The 17,201-nt window shown below is 38.4% G+C and overlaps 1 protein-coding gene across 16 annotated transcripts in view; it reads left to right on the top strand.

Moving 5' to 3' along the window:
* Nucleotides 1-17,201, top strand: part of ROBO2 (roundabout guidance receptor 2) — a 1,295,155-nt gene that overhangs the window by 815,340 nt on the left and 462,614 nt on the right. The gene's annotated exons all lie outside the window — the stretch shown is intronic.

The following is a 17,201-nucleotide window of genomic DNA, read 5'->3' as shown; positions in this document are numbered from 1 at the left end:
GTTAATGGAGCCAGTCTACACCTGCGTGTTTATCACTCTCTCCCTGACTAGGGGAAATGTGAACATGAGAACATGAGAAACATAGAACATGAGAAACAGGTTTCCCTTTTCTATTAATTAAAAACTTGCCTTTTATAAACACTCACATAGTTCTGGTAAGCCAACAATCTTTTTAAGACACTCGGCGAGAAGCAAGATGTGAGAATGGGCACAAGAATTGGAAGGCCATCTAAACTGTTCAGTTCAAGACTTTGGGATATAACTTTGGGGACTTCAGTAAAGTTGGTGCTATAAAATTTGCATCTCTTGAAACTTTTTGTATTGCTTAATAAGGGGACAGAGGTATTAGTGGTAGGTCAAAATGTAGATATTTCAGAAAAGCAGAGAACTACAACTCCACCCCCCACCAAAAAAGAAAACATCTCTAATTAGAAAAACAAAATATATCCTGAAGAAAGATCAGCTCACTGTCTCCATTGCTACTTAACATGGTCATGTAAGTCATAACCATAGTAACCAGGCAAGAGATAGAGATTAAAGCAATACAGAATGGAAAAGAGGAAATCAAACTGTCACCATTCACAGATGATATTATAATATGCTTAGAAAATCCAAAAGAGGGGACTGGATGGTACCTGGCTGAACACACATATTACAATTTGAAAAGACAGGAGTTGAAGCTTCCAGTCTCCACCTTCAGGAGGAAAGCTTCATGAGTGGTGAAGGAGGGCTGCAGCTCTCTCTCTCTCTCTCTCTCTCTGTCTGTCTCTGTCTCCCTTTCTTCTGATTTCTGGCTATCTCAATCAAATAAATAAAGATGATAATAATAAAAAATTCCAAAAGAATTCATTAGAAAACCGCTGAAATTTTTTACCAAACAATATAGTACGAAGTCAGGCTACAAAACTAATATACAAAAATATTTCTCTACACAAACCTCAAGCTAGAAGCGAAGAAATCTAGAAATAGATTCCATTCCCCATAGTAGGAGACACAGTTAAATGCCTAAGGATAGGACTAAGAAGTGAAGGAACTTAAACTGAAAATTAGGAGTCACTTGAGACACGACTCCTAATAGAAAAAAATATATACAAAGGAATGGAAAGACATCTCTTGCTCATGGACTGGATGAATTAGCATTGTCCACATCTCTACCCAGAGCCAATCCAGATTTAATGCAATCCCTATAAAGGTTCCACTGATTTTCTTCAAGAGAATAGAAAAAGAGATAAAAGAGTTTATTGGGAGACAGAAAATAGCTAAGATAGTCAAAGCAATCCTGAGAGAAAAGCAACAATGAAGGTGTCAGGCTTCCTGACTTCAAAGCATACTACACACCAGCCACTATAATCAAAATGGCCTGGTCCTGGCACCAAAACAGACACACAGACTCATGAACTGCAACTGAGCGCCCAGAAATTAGTCCCTGCTTCCGGGACAGCTCATTTTGGGCAGCCAAGCTCCAGACATCAAAAGGAGAAAAGAGAATCTATTCAATAAGTGATATTGAGAAGACTGGGTTGAGGCGTGTGGAAGAATGAAACTGAACCACCACATTTGAAAATATATAAAAGCTAAGTCCTGATGAAACCAAGATTTAGATAGTAGGCCGGAAACCTTCATATATTTAGAGGAAAACATAGGCAGCATTCTCTTCTATAGGATTTTTAGATAAACATCTTTGCCAAGTCAAATCTAATTGCAAGGAAAATAAAAAACCAAATTAAACCAGTGGAACTACATTGGACGGAAAAGCTTTTGCATGGCAAAAAGATTCACTGCCTCAACAGAGGGACTCTGGAGTGGGAGCAAAATTTTGATGTGTCACTGGACAGAGGGGTAACAGCCAAGTTACTCAAAGAACTCACCAAACTCAACCATAAAAGGGCAAATAACATCACTGAAAAATAAGGAAAAAACATGGGAAAAATATCCTTCCAAGAAGAGATCCAAAGGTTTGGGCTGGGCAGTGGTGTACCCAGTTAAGCTCACATAGTAGTAACAGCAGGGACCTGAGCAAGGATCTGGGTTCTAGCCCTGGCTCCCCACCTGCAGGGAGGCTGTTTCGAAAATGGTGAAGCATCTTCAAGTGTCTGTTGTTCTTGTTCCCTCTCTATCTTCGCATCCTCTCTCAATTTCTCTCTGTTCTATCTAATAAAATGGGGAAAAAAAGACCTCCAGGAGTGGATTCATAGCACAATGAAACCCCAATGATAACCCTGGAGCAAGAAAAAAAGTGTGTATATATATATATATATATATATATATATATATTTATATATGAAAATGAAGAAAGTCACTGATGATCAGAAAATGCAAATAAAACCAATAAGGAGAATGCCATACATTAGAATAAATAGAAACAAAATTAAAAAAAAATTTCTTTATAAAATGGAAATATTGACAAGACTGTAGGATAAGATACATTTCTACACACAAAGTTTTGGTGAGGGTATGTGTGTGTGTGTGTGCGCGTGCGTGTGCGTGTGCGTGTGCGTGTGTGTGTGTAGGGGGACTCTCCTGCATTGTTAGTGGGAATGTAAATTGGGCCAGGCCCTGTAGAAAACAATCTGAAGACTCATCAGATCGCTAGAAATGTACATCCCTTAAGACCTGGCATCCCCTCTCCTGGGGATGTAACAGGTAAAACAAAGACGTCTATCTGCAAAGAGCTATGCATACCAGTGCTCATAACAACATACCCCAAATTTGGAAGTAACCCAGATGTCCAAAGCAGATGAGTGGCTAAGAAAACTGGTACATATACACTACGGAATATTATGTAGTCATTTAAAACCTTGTGGTCATCTTCTTTGCAATATCTTGATTAGAACTTGAAGGTATCAACTTGAGTGAGACAAGCCACAAAGAGAAAGACTAATACTGAATCATCTCATGGTAGGGTGGAAGTTAAGGGTAGACAGTAGGGGAAACAAGGTGAAATGTGGACTGGGTGTGGTGTCTTTGCCCAAAGCAAGTGAAACTGGGCAAGTAGGGAAAGGAATGAGATGAAGGGTTCAGGTGTATATCTATGTAAACGTTCACTTGTCTTCAAGTGTCAGCAACGGGGAGTGACTGTGATTCTATTTCTACTGTTGAGCACAGAGTAAGGATTTTCCTTTTCTACTTGTAGAATATTGCTTCCTGTTCTCCCTCCTCCTCCCCTCCCCCTTTCTCTTCTTCTTCTTCTTCTTCTTCTTCTTCTTCTTCTTCTTCTCCTTCTCCTTCTCCTTCTCCTTCTCCTTCTCCTTCTCCTTCTCCTTCTCCTCCCCTTTCTCTTCTTCTTCTTCTTCTTCTTCTTCTTCTTCTTCTTCTTCTTCTTCTTCTTCTCCTCCTCCTCCTCCTCCTCCTCCTCCTCCTCCTCCTCCTCCTCCTCCTCCTCCTCCTCCTCCTTCTCCTCCTCCTTCTCCTTCTCCTTCTCCTGCTTTTGACTTTAGTAGCTGGAGCACTATGCTAGAACTTCAAATCCTCCACTCCTGGTGGTCATTTTTTCTTCTCTTTTTTCTCCCCATTTTATTTGATAGGAATGAGAGAAATTGAGGGAGGAGGGGTATCTATCTATCTGTCTTGTCTGTCTATCTATCTATCTGTCTATGTATATATAGAGAGAGATAGTGTGAAGAAGACAGACAGACTCATAGACTCCCTTCACCACTTGTGGAACGTCTCCACTGCAGGTGGGGAGTTGGACTTGAACCCAGGTTCTTGCCCAGGCCCCTGTGTATAGTACTATGTGTGTTTAACTAGGTGTGCTACTGCCTGGCCCCTGTGATATTGCTTTGTACATGTACATAAATAGAAACTTCCAGACTCAGGCTCTTAAAATTGTGAATATATATAAAATGCCTGTCTATGTCTTTGAGCTTACGAAGTCCTTAGGTTTTGTTACCTAACATCCTGTTTTAGAAAGTCTCTTAGATTTGGATCTTTTTTTCAATGTTTATATAACAGAGTGTTTTAGATACATGTGACTAAACAGCTCTCCATTTCATTTTTATCATCATATTTGTCACACTTTACTAAACTGTTATCATTATCTCCCAGATAGAAGTTCTAAATTAAAAAAAAAAGACCAGAAGATATCTGTCATGTCTAATTGTTATAAATTTCCCTTATTGTGTATCAGAATTGAATTTGAACTTCCGAAAAGAATGTTTCCAATAATATTTATAAACTTTTTATGATAAATACAGCTTAGATGTCTAATTAAATATATATATATATAATTCTAGTATATATAACTAGATTTTTAAGTAATATTTCTGAAAGATATTTCAATTCCTGTAAATTGAACTTATGTATATTATTTCAGTGGGAACTTTTCTTTGTGACTATGACTGAATGCTTAAAATAGAATCCTGTTCTAATAATAACTACCTTCATGCTCACCTTTTTCTTTTTTTTAATGATTCTAAAGATAAAGGCCACTTAAAGAAGGTAGTTTGTGAGTTAAAAGTGCCCATAAAGATTGGGAATCACAATGGAAATGGACACAGTTCCCTGTGAAGGGGATGGGAGTTGAGTTGAAGTCATGTATTCCACTGTAGTCCTCTGGGGCCTGTGGGCTTCAGGAGAGGATGGGTCTGAAGGTGCTAAGTTTCCCTTGACTGGTTTCTTCCTTTGTACCATATTCCAGTCTGGAAACAGAGCAACACATCATGCTCTCTGACTGACATCAGGAAAGCCTCATAAATCAGCAAGTGAGTGTTCCAGCATGATCTTTTCGCTACTGCCTTCCCTCTAGAGCTGACACCTGTCACCTTTTAAAGAGTGTGCATTCTCTGTCACTGTAACTGATTTCTGCCTCTCCCCCCCACCCTCCCCAAACACTTATATTCTGCTTAGGTGGTATTTGGTTGGCTGCTCATCTGTTATGAATCACTGTCATTATGGACTAGTTTTTTTTAAATTTCTTTTTATTCCTAAAAACTTAAAATCTTCACATAACCACCAGAACATAATTCAAAATACACTTCCTTTCCTAAAAAGGAAATAAGCACGTAAATGAGCATTCAAACATAGACCTAGTTAAATGCAATTATTGAGACAGTAACTTGAATAAACAAGTTCTTATGACCAATACTTTCAAATACTTCAAATCAGAACTGTTAAGAATCTGTGAGTAAAGGGTGATAACTTAATATCATCAGGCTGTAACACTTCCTTTTCATTAAGTCAGTAACTACTTGTAATTTGTTTCTAGTAAAAAAAAAAAAAGGGAGGGCACCTTTTCTGTGATATATCCGTTTACAAAAAGAAAATAAATAAAAAAGTATGACCAAATCAGCTGTCCTGTTATGCGGCTATGTTTTATCCCTCTGTGGTTTATATACAGAGGCACTGTAGAATCTCTGAAGAGTGAGTGGGCTTATGAAGATGCTTATAAAACTTGGGCAAGTCACTAAGCCACAAAATGCAGAACTTTATACCTTTGTAATGTTTGCATATTAATGGCATTAAAAAAGAAACAAATTGTTCTACCCCACTTCCTCCAAGGCACAAATGGGCCTTTCCTTTTCTTGTCAGTTCCATTGAAACATCTAAAGTGTTTGTGATTTGGGGGGTATTAAGTGTAAAAACACAAGTGGAAGGTGCTTAAAAGGGACAGAAAAAGTCAGTTTCCTATTGATTGGCATGTGGTGGGATGAATGTGGGGCTTCTGCCCTTAATGGAAGCTGATTGTTCAGGGAGGTGCCAGTGAGCCTGGTCGATTCTCAAGCTGTTGTTTACTGGGAAGGACATTATCAATTTTCCAGAGGAATGATTGCTGGGATGTCAAGTCTGTCACCCGTTTTCTCCTCTTCACTGACAGACAGCACAGTGACAATTACCCATCATGGGACATTGCCTGCACTGGCATATACACTAGAGGCTATAACTGGCAAACAAAAAAGAGGGAGGCAGTACTGATATATATATTCAGCAGGAATGGTTGCATATATGATGTCTGAATAACAGGGAGATAGTTCATTGCCTAGCATCTCTTGTAATATAGGACCTGCTTCATCTTGCCTAGACTATTAATAAGGGAAGACTTTAAGGGTAGCATGAAATACTGGCTTTATTTCTAGGCTAGAGTTATGATATAAATATTTTTTTTTATTTATTTATTTATTCTCTTTTGTTGCCCTTGTAATTATTGTTGTTGTTGTTGATGTCATTGTTGGATAGGACAGAGAGAAATGGAGAGAGGAGGGGAAGATGGGGAGAGAAAGACAGACACCTGCAGACCTGCTTCACCACTTGTGAAGCGACTCCCCTGCAGGTGGGGAGCCGGGGGCTTGAACCGAAATATTTTTTTTCTAATGAAATAGACTTTGGAGCATTCAGATGAGCTTGAATGTAGATATTTTTAATCTTAACAAAAATTATTACATATATATATATAGTATGCTTCTGGTTAACTTAAGGTAACTTTTATGATATTCCTCTTGGCCAAGTCCAAATGCATAACAAACCAGTTCGATTTAATATGTTTTAGAATCAGACCCTAAATTGTAATATTTGGGCAGAAATGCATTGTTGTGTGGGGGGAGCAGAAGGTAGGACTTCTGGCTTCTGTAATTGCTTCTCCACTGAACACGGACTTTGGCAGCCGCCAGCCTGTCTCTCTCTCCCTGATGAGATAGGCATCTGGGGAGGTGAGATTCCAGGACACCATGGTGAGGTCCTCTGACCAGGGAAGTCAGAATGGATCCATCTGCAATCAGGGCCAGGTGGTGGTACACCTGGTTGAGCGCACATGTTCATTGCTCAAGGACCCGGGTTCAAGCCCCTGGTCCATACCTGTAGGGGGAGTGCCTTGGGAGTGGTGAAGCTATATTGCAGGTGTCTCTGTCTCTCTCCCTCCCTATCACCTCCATCCCTCTCCCATTTCTGGTTGCCTCTATCCAATAAAAAAATAAAGATAATAAAAAGTTCAGCATATTTCCCATTTGTTTTTGTTCTATTGTTGAAAAAATTCAAGTCCAGTTAAGAAAAAAAAAAAAAAAGGTAATTCCTATGCCTGTGTAATTTAGTTGTAGAAGAGCTGACACCAAAAGGAGTCAGACCACCTGCAGCATCCGAACTGTCATTTCGCTGCTTTACTTTCTCAGCAAGAGACTTTTCTGTGTGTCCATTCAAAAGTGCCATTTATTTATTTAATTGCAGTCAGCATAATCATGTTATAAACTCATTATGCAGTGCTGAAACTTTACTGTTTGAAAAAATTCACAGTGGATATAGTCTTAAATACTCAAATGTGCATGTTTTTGCTTTATAGTAATTAGATATGAACCCCTACCCTCTTCCAGGTTTCTTGCCATCCCAGTGTAAATAACTGTTTTTTACACAGATAGACAGATTTTTTTGTTTGCTTACAGTATTTCAAGTAATAGTAACATTTTTTACAAATTTATACATTAGGGAAGACAACTTTAATCTCTTTAGATTGTAGTGCTCTCCATCAAACCAGCAACTATTAATTACTTGCTTCTGTTACACAGAAATGTATATATTCTTTATTTTGTATGTCACCTCATTAAGAATATCTGTCCTAATTCACTGATCTCTTATGTGGTTTTATAATTTATCTTAAAATAAAAAAGGAGAAGGAAAAGTTTGGAAGTTTATACTCAGTTATCTGGATAGAGGTTCATTAAGAGAATAACAGTAGAAATAAAAATAATTGGGTATACAGTACTGATTTTCAGTTATCGATGTGGGACTCATGACTTCTGTGAGATGTAATTGTTCTCTAAGATAATTATCTTCTAAGGAAACATAAGATTCCCAAAGCAGTATGTCTGCCTTAGAAAATTTGGGAAACATTTTTTTTTTAAAAAAAGCACATACAGTGTAAAAAAAAATCTTCACATCGTATCATCTAAGATAAAATATCATTAACATTTTTGTGATTGTCCTATTGACTTTGACTTACAGTTGTAAGTATCTATACATGTATGTTTTCTTTTAAGTGTTTTCAGTGATGTGATTTTTAACATGGTGAATATATGGGAAAGTGTCTTGTTTTTTTGAGGTGGCAGTGTCTTTTTTTTTTCCCCCTTCTCCAGAAGTAGGTTATAGCACTACCTAGTGAATATATTTGGGAATTATTTTTGATTGAGCTTGTAAGATGTCTTGCAAAAGTTATCATTAATTTCCTCCCATAAACCACAGGCTAACTGATTTTCCATTGCACTCATTAAAAATAGATACATAGCTCTTTGGAAGATTGTCTCCGAAAACCAAGACAGGGCCCGGGTCCTTTGGGATGCCATCAACTGACCGTATCCATCAGGCCTAGAAGAGTGGCCTTCCTACTTGTCAGAACTCAAGTGTTTATCCCATTTCCCAGCAGATAAACATTTGCAAGGCAAATAATAAATTAGCCATTAATCAGAAGAATGTTTGCATTGGATGAACTCTGAATAGAGTGGAGATGTCAGGTAGACAGACAAGGTAAATCAACAAGGCAGAATCAATCCCTAGGAATAGTCACCCGCATTTAGCAAATGTTGGAGTATACATTTAAAGAATTTTGGAATTTCAAACCATTTATAGCATGTGGATAGTTCACTGGAAAATAACTTTGAAATACTTAAAGATTCTTATTCATTCTATTTTTTTTTAACCCCAGGAGAGCTCTCACATTTAACAAAATGTTTCCATCTTATCACCACTTTTTTTTTCCTCAAATGAACAACTTGTCAACTATGTAGTTTTCAAAAAAAAGAAGTGCCTCATGTTTTAGCAATATTTTATATTTGTATTTGCTCATTTAAATAATTATGAAAGGCTATCAGATTTGGAATATGAGAGTCTTTGCTTGGATAAAAATCATCTGATGTGGGGTAAATTATCTATTCTTTCATGACCTTTAATTTCCACATTTATAAATGATGGCTAATAATGCCCACCCCCCAAAAAAGCTATGAGTTATATTTATAAATTTCCTGATACAATTCTGATACCTTCAATTTTTATTTGAAGGATATATGTGTTATTTTCATTAGTTGTACAGCATCACTCATATTTAATTTCAAAAAGCTTGTATATTTAAAATGTTTACCTTATTTCTAAAGATATTTTATCTAAAGATATTAAACAGTCCAGTGACTATAAAGGAGCAATATTATGTTTCCTAATTCTCCAGAGGTAAGAAACTACCACTTTTGTTTTCTCAGAATCGACCATAAGGGAAATTGATTCCACCTTGGTTCCAAACACCTACCATCTGTCATACTTGAGCTTCTCATTATGATATACAATGCCTGAGGCATCCTCATAGTTTAAATGAGTTATATACCCTGGACTTTCCACATTTTTTTGGTTCACTTATTTATCTAAAAGTATAAGAAAGAATGGACATGAACAGGAAAAAAAAAAGTTTGGTAATCAGCACTGAATTCTTGACTCTTCACCTCTCACTCACTTATTTCTGAGGAGTAGAATTTTATCTCTATTATGTATTTATAAATGCAAAAGAAATGTGTGTTTCCCACTCCATACGCTGTAATGATCTGGATATAGTCTAATTCATTCACTAAGCTAGTATATATTGTTTCTGTGTAGTAACTGCCAGTGCTCGAAGTTCATGATGGCAGATAAGTAGTTGATATGAGTAACAAAGACTTGCCCTTAGGGAGTTCCATGTTAAAAGCAAACAGGAGATAAACCTATAAACAGCATGCAATGTAACAGTAAAGAGTAAAGACACTTTAGAAGGAAATACTGGCATACTACAGATGCTGCTGAAGTGAGTGGTAGACCTATATAAAGTAGGAGAGAGGGTGATAGCATTGTGAGATATAAACCTTAAAACTGTGTGCTGCTGTAGGTCCAGGTCGTGGCTCACCTGGTTGAGCACACACATTGCAATGGAAAAGGACCCAGGTTCAAGTCCCCACTTACTGGGGGGTGGAGGGGGGGAAGCTTCCTAAGTGGTGAAGCTGTGCTGTAGGTCTCTCTCTCTCTTGATATCCCCCTGTTCCTCTCAGTTTCTCTCTGTTTCTATCCAAAGTTAATAAACAAGTAAATAAACATTTAAAAGAATTTGTATTTATTTTAATTAACATATTTTAATTATTAAATTTTAAAAGTAGTTTGTTTAAACAAATAAATATTAAATTTATTTAAATATATGTATATATTTAACTTATTTGATATAGAGAAATTGAGAGGGGAGGGGGAACAGAGATAGGGAAAGAGAGAGTCTCTTGCAGCCCTGCTTCACCACTCATGAAACTTCCCCCCTGCAGTCAGGGCTGGGGGCTTGAACCCATATCCTCACATGCTGTAATGTGTGCGCTGAAGATGTGCCACCATCTGCCTCCCCCAATGTATCCTGTATATCTGTCTTTCCCTTGCATTTATCATTTAATTGTCTATAGTTTCTTACACAGTACACACACGAGCAGTGGCAGAAAACTTAACATCCGTGCCGTGCCACGTTATATACTGCAGCTGGATGACTGATGTGATACTTGCACTCTGGGGAGAGTGAACAGTGACGGGCATCAAAAGCACAGCAGACATTGATGCCTGAGATTCCCCTGAAGTCACAGGACCAGTCCTTGGCACCCTCTTATACTGGAACTGAATAATGTGCTGTTTATTTATGTTTCATTCTATTCAAAAACAATATCACTTCCTAAATGTTTAACAGTTTTATTTATTTATAAAATGACTGTCGAGAACCAGAAGATCACTTGCATATGCCATGCGAGGGATATGGAGTCTGGGACTTCTTCCTTCAAAATCGGGCCTGGGTGGTGGTGCCCACATGCTATAATGTGCGAGGACCCAGGTTTGAGACTCTGGTCCCCCCTACCTGCACAGGACAAGCTTCCAGAATGGTGAAGCAGGTCTTCCTTTGGGCATCTGTCTCTCTTTCTCTCTCCCACTTTGTCTCTCCCTACCGTCTCAATTTCTGGGTGTCTCTATCCAAGAGATAAAGATAATAAAATTATTTAAAAATAAATCTAAAAAAAATATTTTCAAAATCTATTTGACACAAAATGTAAACTTGCAAACTGATTTTAGTGTTTCAGGTTAATGATATGGCATCATAGTTTGGGAGAAAGTTGTGTTCATGCAAACCAGCAAATAGGAAAAAAAAAAGAAAACAAATTTAAAAAAGAGGAATTAATAATAATACTATGTGTCATGTTATTTCTCTGAAATAATTATATATTTCCTTAATATGGATATAGTTCTTGCCATGTACATAACATTTGACAATGAGTGTTTGTGGTTCATAAATAGTTAAATATGTTTTTTAACAGCTATTTGTCGTTTTCGACGGGTTAGGTTGTTTTCGCTGGGCTGGCTTCACGGGCAGGTAACAGACGACCAGGGACTCATAGTTGAGCTGTAGGCAGTATCTCTTTATTCATGCAGGACGCAGCACAATCTAAGCCGAGCTGAGCTAAACTAAAGGTAAAGTACTCTAAAACTCACAATGCTGTCTTTATATATACTTGCCAAGTAGGGTGGAAACAGGGTGTGACATAGAGAGGGTGGAGAGAAAAGTGACTGGTGACAATCAGAGTGTGACAAGGAGAGGATCAGGGTGTGACAAGGAGGGGGGGTGGAGCAAAAACATATCATGAAACAGTGGGGATTGAACCAATGCCCTGGAGGGAGGTGCTTGTTAACAGCGGTTATATAAATAGAATGAAGTGGTTATGTAAATAGAATAGTGTTAAGCAGGGGGGATTTAAACCAAATGAAACAGAAAGGGTCTCATGCATACCAACAGCTATTGCCTAAAAAAACACAGATATCAGTTTTTATCTTTTTTTAGAATTTTTAAAAAAATATTTATTCCCTTTTGTTGTCCTAATTTTTTTATTGCTGTAGTTATTGTTGTTTTCGATATCCTTGTTTTTGGATATGACAGAGAGAAATGGGGAGAGAAGGGGAAGACAGAGAGGTGGAGAGAAAGACAGACACCTGCAGACCTGCTTCACCACGTGTGAAACTACTCCCCTGCAGGTGAGAGCCGGGGCCTTGAACTGGGATCCTCACGCTGGTCTTTGCTATTTGCGCCACGTGCGCTTAACCTGCTGCAATACCTCCTGACTCCCCAGTTTTATCTTTATAACATTGTAGAATTTTTTTGAAAATACTAGATTTACTTGGAGTAAGATAAGATTTTAAATTTTCCAAAATGTCAGGCTAAGTTTGTATTGAAACAAACATTCATCTTTATTTGTAATTCTTACTATTGTCTAGATAACACGGTGGTACAAGGCATATTTGAATCTTGGTGTCATATGTATGACTTTGGTATCTACCAATAGTTCCTAAATAATACATTTTGGCTTACTTAGTGTATGGTAGGATCTTATTAGCTTAGCATACTATTAGCATAGTATATGGATATTTAATCCTACTATTAAATTAGTCTTATTGTTGCTGAGAATTTTTTTAGAATACTGAAAAATGAAAGGTTTAACATTCCACACCTGAAGTCTCTGGACACAGTCTGAGCTGAAGCATGCTGGGGTTGCACTTGTTGTGTTGATTAGGTTGCAATCAGCGGATGCAATATTATTTGACAAGAATTGGGAGAAGCATAGGGGAAAGTGGGCCCTACCCTAGGGTCCCAGGACTGGGGGAAGTAGAGGCTCTATAGTGGAGATGTGAGGTTCCTGCTGTCTTAGGGTTCCAGAAGACAATGGGTAGTTATTGTTATCATCACATTATTTGGTAATTGGGTTAACTTTGAAAAGTCCCTTTGTTAGACATAACCATCAATTTCCCCCCCTCATATTAATTAAATAGTGATTTATATTACTACAATTTAATAGGTGTGTACATAGACACCATTGCCATCCACAAAAGATTGTGCCCCATCCCACCGACCCTCCCCCACCCCCACCCCCACCCCTGCCAGCCCAGGAAGCCGCATGTCCACTCCCCCTCAGCACAGGGTTTTTACTTTGGTGCCCTACTTTCAATTTAGTCAGGTCCTGCTTTTAGCTTCCCTAGACTTTCAAACGCTTGGCCATTTGCTAATAAGCCTTCAGTTCTCAGGAGATAGACTTGCTCTCAGCAAATTTACTCCATAGGTCTACAGAGGAAAAAACAGATTAAACACAGCATTTATATACATGTTTTATTTTCAAATACTTCCACATACTGTGCAAATATGTTTTATTCATTCACATAATATGCACACATACATACATACATACATACATACATATCTACTTAAAAAAACACTTATGTTTTTAAAGTAAAGTGGCAGATTTTAACTCACCAGTATTACATATGACAATACCAGGCCTAGGGGAGTCTCTCTAATTAGAAATGTGAGGCAGACAGAGAATAACACTTTAAATGTGTTTGGTGTTATGGAAGAAAGCAATGTAATAGTAGTAAAAACAATGGACAGACATTCTCCCCTAATCTTACATCACCCATAAACTTAGTTTCCATATCAATCAAAATGAGAAAATATATTTAAAAAGAACAGAGTCAAAGGTTGTAATTAAGAAAATATATCTATTTATGATAAGAGGTCTTAACTGCTAAAGTTGGTTAAATGGTCTCTTGATAAGTTGTAGTCCTGGACATTAACTCTGTTAAGGAAATACTTCCGTGAAGAGAAGCCCATTTGTAATTAGATAAGGAAAACTGACAGCAACAGTAAGTTACTAACTCCCAAGGAATGACAAGTATTGACTCAAGACTGGACTGTGTTTGAGATGGTGAGGGAGTCGATAAAAGCATCAAGGCTTGTTTGGAGTTCCACTGCCAGGGAGGCTTTCATTTGCAGCCTGGAAAAGAGCCACAGACATTTCTCCCCCTGTGTTTGTGTTGATGAGATCTAACACTTACATTTAATCTTCTGTTCACCACTACAAACACTTGTCAGTGGTAGCTAGCACCACAAAGAGGAAGTAGAACAGGGGGAGGACTTTTTTCTTGTAGGAACTCCCTAATCCAGCCCATCTTTACAATAATAAAAACCATTATTGAATTATTGAAGCAAGTGAGAAAGAGTTCAAAGAGTTAACATTAGCTGAGCAGAAGTAACAAGTGATCCGGATATGAGATAATAAGATAGATAATGGAAAATATTTCTCAGTTACCTACAGGAATCTTATATGAAGTTTTTTTTTTTTTGTCATTTGCCAATCTCAGTTACATGACAAAAAATAAATTGAGAAGGAAATTCTATAAGCACATCAGGAATTTAGTTTCTTTAAGAGTCACGTAGTATCTCTGCGTGAAGACAAATGTATTCTTAAATGCTTATTAGATATTTCTGAAACTTGTTCCGTATATGAAAAACATCTGTGATCAAATACTAATGCAACTTTTGTAGTGACATTTGACTTGGTCTGTAGCCAAAAGCACCTAGATCTAAACTGGAAAGCACCTAGATTTTTAATACTGACCTTTACAGTCCTTAAATCCAGTGATTACTAAAAACCACATCACTTAGTCCACATCCCAATAACCTGCATTCAGCTTGTTGCCAGAGCTCAATATATGCCACTATAGAATTTGCACATGATTATTTCTACAAATCCAAATAATCCCTGTCAAGTGACCTTCAGCATCTAATTAAATAGGAGTAGCCTTTACAAAATACTAGTGTGTGAAACTCTCAGCACCTGTATCTAAGGTTGCCCACCTGTTGGAAAGAGGAAATGCCAGAGATAAACTGAAAGGCTTTTTGGTTGTGCCAGGAAGCTTGAAATGCTTAAGGTTTTATAGTCAATCCCTGTCAAACTCCTATTCAGTGTGATTAGCAGACCTACTAAGATTATCAGACATGTTGTGGATAAGACTCAGAAGGGGGTTGTGAAGAGATTTATTTTCTTATTTCCATATAAGTTCTGAAGCCCTGTGTTAGTCTGAGAGCGGAACTCACCTGTAATTCAGAAGGTAGATCTGAATCTATTGATGTAGGACTAGATATGTCACAGTAAGTTTTCTATCTCAGTGTATACATTTAGTGTGTAACTTTTTTATTTTTTACTTATTTTTAAATTTTTTTATTATCTTTATTTATTGGATAGAGACAGCCAGAAATCAAAAGGTAAGGGGGTGATAGAGAGAGACAGAGAGACACCTGCAGCACTGCTTCACCACTCGCAAAGCTTTCCACCTGTAGGTGGGGATCGGTGGCTCGAACCCATATCCTTGCACATTATAATGCCTGTGCTCAGCCAGGTGTGCCACCACCCGGCCTCATGTGTAACTTTTTTTATTTTTTATTTATTTATTTTTTTTACTTAACAAAGGATTAATTAACAAAACCATAAGGTAGGAGGGGTACAACTCCACACAATTCCCACCACCCAATCTCCATATCCCACCCCCTCCCCTGATAGCTTTCCCATTCTCTATCCCTCTGGGAGCATGGACCCAGGGTCATTGTGGGTTGTAGAAGGTGGAAGGTCTGGCTTCTGTAATTGCTTCCCCGCTGAACATGGGCGTTGACTGGTCGGTCCATACTCCCAGTCTGCCTCTCTCTTTCCCTAGTAGGGTGGGTCTCTGGGGAAGCTGAGCTCCAGGACACATGGGTGGGGTCTTCTTTTTTTTTAAACCAAGAATCATTGTAATATATAACTGCCATTTATATTTCCTCACATATGGCTGAGTTTCCAAAAATTTATTAAATAGATCATTGAGTTTCAATTATAAAATAGTTTGAGAGAGAAAGAGACCAGTGCACCTCTTTGTGCTGGATTACGTGGTGCAGATAATTTAAAGCAGTGCCTCACAAGGGCATTCACTGTACTATGTGATCAGCTTCTCAGGTCTCTGTATATCCTCTTACTACAGTCTGCAAAAATAAAGAGGTCAAGGTATAGGACTTAAAGCATGGGGATGGTGCAGTGGATAAGGCATAGAACTCTTAAGGCATGAGGGCCCAACTTTGATTCCTGGCTTTGTGCCGGGCTAGCGTGGGGGTGCCTCTTCTCGGGTGCTTACTCTCTGGGTTGGAGAGATCTTGACTGGAGCCAGCTTGGGCTACTACTCACTCAGCAACTTGAGACACATGACCAGGGGACAGAGCTGGTGGCGAGGTGATTCAATTCTTTATTGATTGCTGGGGAATTATGCAGATGCAGTCATATCTGCCAAGCTGTTCCCTCAGGCTAGTGCCAGTTCCCGTGAGAGTTGGGACATTCTCGAAGTGCCTCTCCCAACCAATCCTGTCCTGACACTCACTCCTGGCTGCTGCCCTGTAAAAAGCCCTCCTACTTCTCCCCCTTGCCTATTTTTTCACCTCGGTGATAGAAGGGTGGTGCGCGTAGCAGGGGACGGCCATTTTTGGCTAGCTCCATGTGGCCTGAACCACTGCACAGACCCAACCCTGAGGGGCCCACGCGAATAAAGGATCGTGTTCCCTCTCCATTTGGATTCTCTCTCCTCTGCGTACCGCCGTCTCAAAGCAACAATTGATCAGAGAGCCAAGGATTTTAAGAGTTGGATCCAGAAGTGGCAAGTCAGACACGGAAATGGCTTGACATGATTTGGAAAGGGGCGGAGAAAGGCAAAAGGAGCTGGAACAGATAGGAACTTCCTTAGCAACTGTTGTAAGGGTTTGAACTGGTAGGATTAATAATACTACCCTGCAGGCAGGGAGGGTCTTGAAGGTAGACAGAAGATAGATAAAAGGAATGGGTGGGGATCTTTTAGGCAAAACAATGATTATGTAGATAATAAGGGAGCAGGCCATAGTATCAGGAATGCAGGGTGCTTTGTGAGGCAGGGGGTCTGATAAGATGAGGCAAACCTTGGGGGGTCGTGTCCCTCCTCGATCGACCTCTCAGTAGAGAGAGAGATTGACAGGATGAATGTCCCCTCAAGTCAAACCCTGCCAAGCTCAACCACATCCTCACAACTTCCCTAAAGTTTTTCATGATACTCTTGGTTCTTATCTATCTATCTATCTATCTATCCATCATCTATCTTTTTAAGTATCTATGTATCTATCATCTAGCTTTTCATGTATCTACCATCTATTTTAACCTCTCTTTTTTCATTAATAAATAAATATAACTTTAAAAACAAGAATAATAGTTAACTAAATCATTTAAAACAAAATATTTAGATTGCATATATATATATATTCTTGAGTACTATGACTAATAAGAGTTATGCACAAATGCACTGGATTTTGGGGTGCTTTTTTGTTTTAATATTTATAATTTTTCAAGTAGTTAATTACACACTAATTAAAATTCAAA

This window comes from Erinaceus europaeus, chromosome 14 (genome assembly GCF_950295315.1).
Source record: "Erinaceus europaeus chromosome 14, mEriEur2.1, whole genome shotgun sequence".
NCBI lineage: Eukaryota > Metazoa > Chordata > Mammalia > Eulipotyphla > Erinaceidae > Erinaceus > Erinaceus europaeus.
This window is presented reverse-complemented; position numbering and strand designations above follow the sequence as displayed.